Source organism: Orcinus orca, chromosome 1 (assembly GCF_937001465.1).
Source record: "Orcinus orca chromosome 1, mOrcOrc1.1, whole genome shotgun sequence".
Taxonomy (NCBI): domain Eukaryota; kingdom Metazoa; phylum Chordata; class Mammalia; order Artiodactyla; family Delphinidae; genus Orcinus; species Orcinus orca.
The window spans coordinates 102,256,387-102,263,017 of NC_064559.1; the positions used below are offsets into that span (position 1 = coordinate 102,256,387).

At 39.6% G+C, this 6,631-nt stretch overlaps 1 long non-coding RNA gene across 1 annotated transcript in view; it reads right to left on the reverse strand.

The window, feature by feature from the left end:
- The window catches only part of LOC125962138 (uncharacterized), a 112,334-nt gene that overhangs the window by 49,243 nt on the left and 56,460 nt on the right, over positions 1–6,631 (reverse strand). The gene's annotated exons all lie outside the window — the stretch shown is intronic.

Sequence of the window (6,631 nt, forward strand, 5' to 3'; positions counted from 1 at the left end):
TGGGCAAGGGTCATGGCATTTTTGTGTGCACACTGGTGGTGGCTGGCAGGGCTGCTTGCACTGCTGATGTTGAGAAGACATCTTTCTGGAGTCTTAATATCTGAAAGAAAGTATATGACCGTGTTCACAACAAGGAATTCCTATAGAGCAAACAGCAAAATCTTGTGGAATAACAACAGATAGTATCTCACCAATCTCTAAGTATGTGCTTTAATCTGTTTAATACTTTTTAATGAATTACTGACTTCTCTCTCGCTCTTCAGAAAATCGTTACATCAGCCCAGAGAAAACCTTCCCTTTTCTCATACAGCTTTTCTAAAGAAAATATCTTTGTTTTGAAGAAACATGCAATGTTTTCTCTTTTGGTTTCTTTCTTTCTTTCTTTCTTTCCTTCTTTCCTTTTTTCTTTTTAATGAAAACGACATCTTCAGAAAAGGCCCTCACATGTTCTAAAATCATGGGCAAGCTCACAAGCAATTTGTATCAACATTTCCTCTCATGATGTCCCGACAGGATGACTTATATCCAGAGCAGAGGGCAATCAGGATGAGTGTAAGGGTCTCACACCTTCTAAGATAAATGCCTCTGAAATCACAGCAGAGGTCCAAGAGAAAGGCATAGAAGAAGGTAAATACTTTGCTCTTTATCCCTTCATGTCAATATTTCCTGTTAATTTCTTTTTCAATAGAGGAATTCAAACTAGGTATCAGTAATCTAGTAAATACAATACAACATTGTGCCCAGATTCCAAGTTCTCATCCACTAAGTAGCATTATACCCATGATCATAATTTTGGACCCATCAAGCTTGCTGAGTCCAGCCTAAACTCAACATTTGGGTGTCCATGAACAAAGTTGAAATGAAGAATAAGACTCACCAGGTTCTCCAAAGTCAATCAGATCTCGAGTGGCAGGAGGATAGCTGTCGTGCAGCAGAGGACCTATTTATTGGCGCTTACTGCCCCACCCAGGGGGAAGCGGAACTACCAAACTTGGCCTGGTCCAATCATTTCCTGACCCAAATGCAAATCCATCCATAACTGGCTTGGCAGGGACTCTGAAAACAGGAAATATCCTGATCCCGGATCTCCTCACTGGATTATGTTCTCATGACTCACAGAGTCCCTGCCTTAGCTCTCAGTTTCAGTCGTTTAAGGCAGTGGGAGCACTTGGAGTGTCCTCTAACTTGGAGTCAAAAGTTCCATTCCTTGACTGGGGAGGATGACCCTTTCATATCTTTCACCATCCTTGACTCTAAAACTGCCTGCCTAGTTGCACTTGATCTGGTGGCAAGTTTGTTGTACATACTGGTTTGAAATGGGCCTCGCTACCTGGTGACACATGTCACTTTACCTCAAGTCTTTCTTTCAATTCATTTCGGTTTGATTCATGGCTTGCTAAACAAAGTCTCGTTTCGTCTTCGAAAATGGTCTGAGGGAAATTTGCAGATCATCTCATATGATTCCCTATCTTGACACTTGGAAACGTGTAGTAAAGTGTTGACCACTACGGTCCTCCTTTCACTGTTTGCTCCTTCAAATAAAGAACATCCAGCAGTCAGATGCCTGTGACCTTTATAAATCTGTTTTACTTCCTGCCACAAGGAATCCACTAGGTACATAGCATCCCCTACCACAACTGAGATGAGCTGGCAGCTCAGACCCAAGACTTACAACAGAAATGAAGCTTTTTGCTCATACCTCCCAAAGGGACATAACACATGCTCCAATCCAATTTCTCCAACTGACCTCTTCGGATGTCTTCAATTTTTGAAGAAATCTCAGAGGATTGTTCAAATTTTCTGGCTTCCTGTCGCTGTAAAATTATTGGGAAACCCAATGTATTATGCAATGCCATTCACGCAACTAATTTTGTATGTATTTAATACTTATGAATTATTTAAACACATATTGTTTCCCATCAAATCTAGGGTAAATTCATGAGAAAGTTGAAATCACTTGAATAAAAACGCAGTCACTGAAGTTCATTGCCATTCATGTACAACTTCTTAATCATTAATAAGAATTTTGTTATATTTTAAACCTATGTTTTGCATTTTCCATTTAGGTCACGGTGGAGCATGTGTCAAATAAACCTATTTCGTGCTGTACTTTCTTCATACAATTTGTCAATGTGCTGGAAGGAAGGTTTGATGGTTAATTTATGGGTCAGATTCACTGGCACAGGTCCCCTGTTTACTGGACAAACATTATTCTGTGTGTTTCTATAAGGATGATTTTGGATGAGAGTATTATTTAAATCAGTAGCCTGAGTTAAGTCAGTTGCCCTCTATAACGTGGGAAGTTCTCATCCAATCCAATGACGGCCTGAATAGAACAAGGCTGACGTTCCCTCAGGTAAAAGAATATTCCTCTGTCAGATGGACTTGTAGCAGTTTCAGCTCTGCAGATTTTGCGTGTTCCAGACATTTTAATCTCTCTCTCTCTGTCCTTGTCCCAGTTTCTGTAACATATTTCTGTATGTATATACGTACCTACAGGTTGTAATATATAATTTGAATATTTCATCTGTCATTTCATTTACATGATTACCGATGGCAAATTAAAATAAAAATTTTCAAAGGTATTTTGAAGTGAACTTAAAGCCAAACATATTAATGTAATATGACACATGGGGTGTGGAATTTCGACAAATAGAATGAGCTATTAGCAAATAACTGAAGTTCAGGAACCATTGTCTTAGCACGTCCACCAAAGATTTCATTTCTGCCTTTTCAGTGATTTAGATGTTAACAGGTTTTCTAAGTTCCTCCATTGTATCCTGGATATGAACACTACTCTTTTCTATGCTGTCCCCATGGGCACTGAAGAGTGTTTTGGTGGATCATGGTTGGTGAGGGCCCTGTCTGGTTTAGGAATAGAGTTGCAAATCTCGCTCTATGGTACTGTAGAATGTGGGAACAGATGTTTAATGGAATCAGGATATCCCATCTCAGCTTACGCGAACTCTTCCCTAGACTGCTGTCCTGCACTTAAAATTCCTTTATCACGAAATAAATCTCTTGTATTCCAGAAGTGAATACGACGTTTCAATTGTGTGAAACCAAAACTAGATATAAGGTACCATTTCAGATTCAGAGCATCACATATAAATGATTCAGAGTGACGCTGGGAGGGGAAAGATAAGCAAAGCACTACAGGTCTGACATCTGGATGAAATGTGAACTTAGGGCACATCTGATATATTTGCTTTTTTCCACTCAGTCCAACAATATTTTAGGTCTTTGAAGAGAGAAATTTGAAAAAAAATGTTCACCGTTTATTCTCTGTCTTCTTCTTCACGTGCCAGAACCCTCAACCTGCCATATTATCTTCACTGCCAATATCTACCCCTCAACCGTCCAATTTGGTACTTTGACATATCGCCCATGCATTTAGTAATAGTCCTTTCATAATTCTTCCTGCAGTCAGAAGGAAGAACTGGCCTAGTAACTTGTCTTGGCCAAATAATCAGGAAGCTTCTTAGGAATGGGGTTTTATAATGGGACAGCAGGAAGAAGAGGGAATGAGGAGTAGAGGAGGAGAAAAAGGAGACACTTGAATCGTGTGAAAGTCATCAGCTAGGCATGTGCCAGAAGACCAGGTCGTAAACTTTGCTTGCAGCTCAGCCACATCTACACTGACTCCTATATATATTTTTAACAATATGATACGTTGTTATTAAAATGAAGGTATACCATTTAATATACAATGCGGAAAACATAAAGCTGTTAAAAAATGAGCATGTGTATTAAACGGCCAAAAACAATCACTGCTTATACTTTGCTGTATTCAGTGTTACGAGTTTTCTATTTTCATATACCCACACACATGCATCCGTGTCTATCAGGCTACTGATTTGAGATCATCTTTTGTAATATAGATATCTCTAGGCATAGGTTGCTCTCTTTGTGCTGCAATACATTTATCCCGAATGTTCTTGTATGTTTTCTTTTCATTTTCGTTCATCTCAGGTTATTTTCTATTTATTTCTTATTTCTCCTTCGTACCATTGTTCATTTTGGAATGTGTTTCCAAACTAACAGATGTCAGAGCAACAGAGAGTAGAATGGTGGTCAGCATGGTCTGAGGGGTCGGGGAAAGGTCGGATGTTTGGCCACGGGTACAAGCCTGCAATCATACAATGAATGAGTTCTCAGAGTCTACAGTAGAGCATGGTGATCTAGGTAATAGCACTCACTTGTGTAGTTGAATCTTGCTGGGAAATTAGACCATAAGCATTCTCATCACACACACACATACAAAAACACACACACACACACAGAAACAGGGAGACATACACACATTACATTGTTACTGATGAAGTGATTTATGTTCTAAGTGACCGATGATGGTAATGACTGCATAAAGTACACATATGTCAAGTCATCACATTATACACAGTAAATATGTACAATTTCGTTTGTTAATTATTCCTCAATAATCCCAGAGGGAAAGCATGAAGGAATAAGTATCATACAACGGAGTAACAATGTTTGAGCATCTCTGTGTTCCTTCTCCTCCTTGGCTCTCTCAGGATCTGATACTATTCTCTGAGAGAGCTTCCTTTATCCATCATTCTCTGGGGTCCTTGTAGTCACCTCAGAGTGGATATTCCCTTTTAGTCACCTGTAGTGACCATATCTGATTTCCTAGTTGGAAATTAGGGAAAGGTGCGCGGGAATGTCGTTAGTAATCTTAAAAATCATTCTTTTTCGTTTTGGCCCATAGTTAATTTAGTTCTCAATTCCCTCAGAAACTTATTAGGCACCTGATATAATTTCAGTCCCCCAATCATTTCTATGTCCTACAGATCTCAGTTAGGTCCTTTTGTAGAAGGAAATTTCTGGCCTGATTAAATTACTGCCTTTTCCCCTAATATAATACAGCAACCATGAGGCTCCCTGGCACACAGGTGGAAAGAAGACAACTTCTGTCTACTTTCCCTGTTGTAACAGTCCACTGAAATTGAACTTCTAGTTGAAAACCACTTCTAATCGCATCTCTTACTCTTTAGGACTTACAAGCGGTGAGTTTTCTAATTCAACAAGGTTTTGAACTTCTGGACTGTATTATTTTTCTTTTCATTCTTTACATTTCTGGCCTGTCAACCAGAAAGATTTTCCTGAACATACATCTCCTGAAATACCCTGGGCAAATCAGCAAGTGAGCAACCATTGCTTTGCCTCTAAAGATACCATGGACAACCATTACTTCAAACGTTTTGCCTTTGAATAACATGTAGCACCACATTTACGGCTTCCAATATCAGATTCCTTTCCAACCACCTCCAGACACATGAGCCAATGCCACAATTATTTTAAGATTTGTTACAGGAGCATCCCACCTCAAAGAACTAATTTCTATGTCAGGTCAAATAACAGTAGCTACAGTAGAGACAACTCCCAAATAGCAGTGTTGATTTTTCACTCATGACACGGTCTGGTGAGCGTTGAACAGTAACATGGGCTTTTGTTTGCTTCTGCAGTTCTGGCATCTTTGACTCCTTTACTTCTAACCACAAGAAGGGATATGCTTAATGAACACATCCCTTTTCACAGCTTACTGGACCAGTAAGCTAAGCACTTGGAAAACAAGCGGCATAGTAACAGTCATTTTGTAAATCAAGATAAACATTGGAATCCCCTGTGTATCTCAAATGTGGGGTCAAAATAATGAAGAATGTAATTTCCGAGGTGAAAAAACATAGTAAGACCCTGCGGTTGTTGAGTTTTGCAATAAGAAGAGCACGTTGTACAAATGGGGAAGAGGTAGCACTTTGCCTGGTAAGGTCCCTTTAAATTCCCTTTCTTTTGTACTACCCATGTTTTCAGAACTATTATAATTTTATACAGAGTATCCCAATAATTTCCCAAACTGGTTATTTTGTGGGGTCAGATTAAAAATTCAGTTAAACTGGTAAAGAAAATCAACACAGAATATGAATGGATAATAGAGTTTAAAGAATATCCTTGCTTGCTCTACTAGGTATGTCAGAGCCACTCCCCTGCTTGGAGCACCTGGGGGTGGTGGTGACGGTGTTGGTGGTGGTGACGGTGATGACGACAGGGACAATGATGATCTGCCACCTCTCAAATGCCAATTACATGCTCGGCATTGTGCCAACTAAATGACACACTTTCATGTAATTTTTATGGCTAAGCAAGTGGGCACTGTATATGTGATTTTCCCCAGAGTTTATTAAAGGATTTGAAATCCCAAGAAGTTACAAAACGTGTTCCTTAAATGAGTCAAGCAATAATTAGGAAAATAACCTGGGTTTTTAACTGTATAGAAATAATCATTGATACGACTCAAAATTCAGATAACACTGACTGAGAAAGCCTGAAACTCGGGATCAAAGAAGGATAGAAATCAAGCAACATTATCATATGATATTGCTAAAAGCAGGTTTGCAAAGAAAGAAAATATTTTCCCATCTCACAAAAGAACTGTATTTTATTCAGGACGTGGAGGATAAGTAACAATTGCTCAGCTGGTAGAAACCCATGCCCAGGTGACCGACCGACACAGAAGACAGTGAGAGAATCCTCAGAGGGCGCCCAGGAGGAGAGCGGCTGCTCTTCCTTCAGAGGCTCTGCGATGCTTTCTTGGGCATCTCCCAGAGGGAAG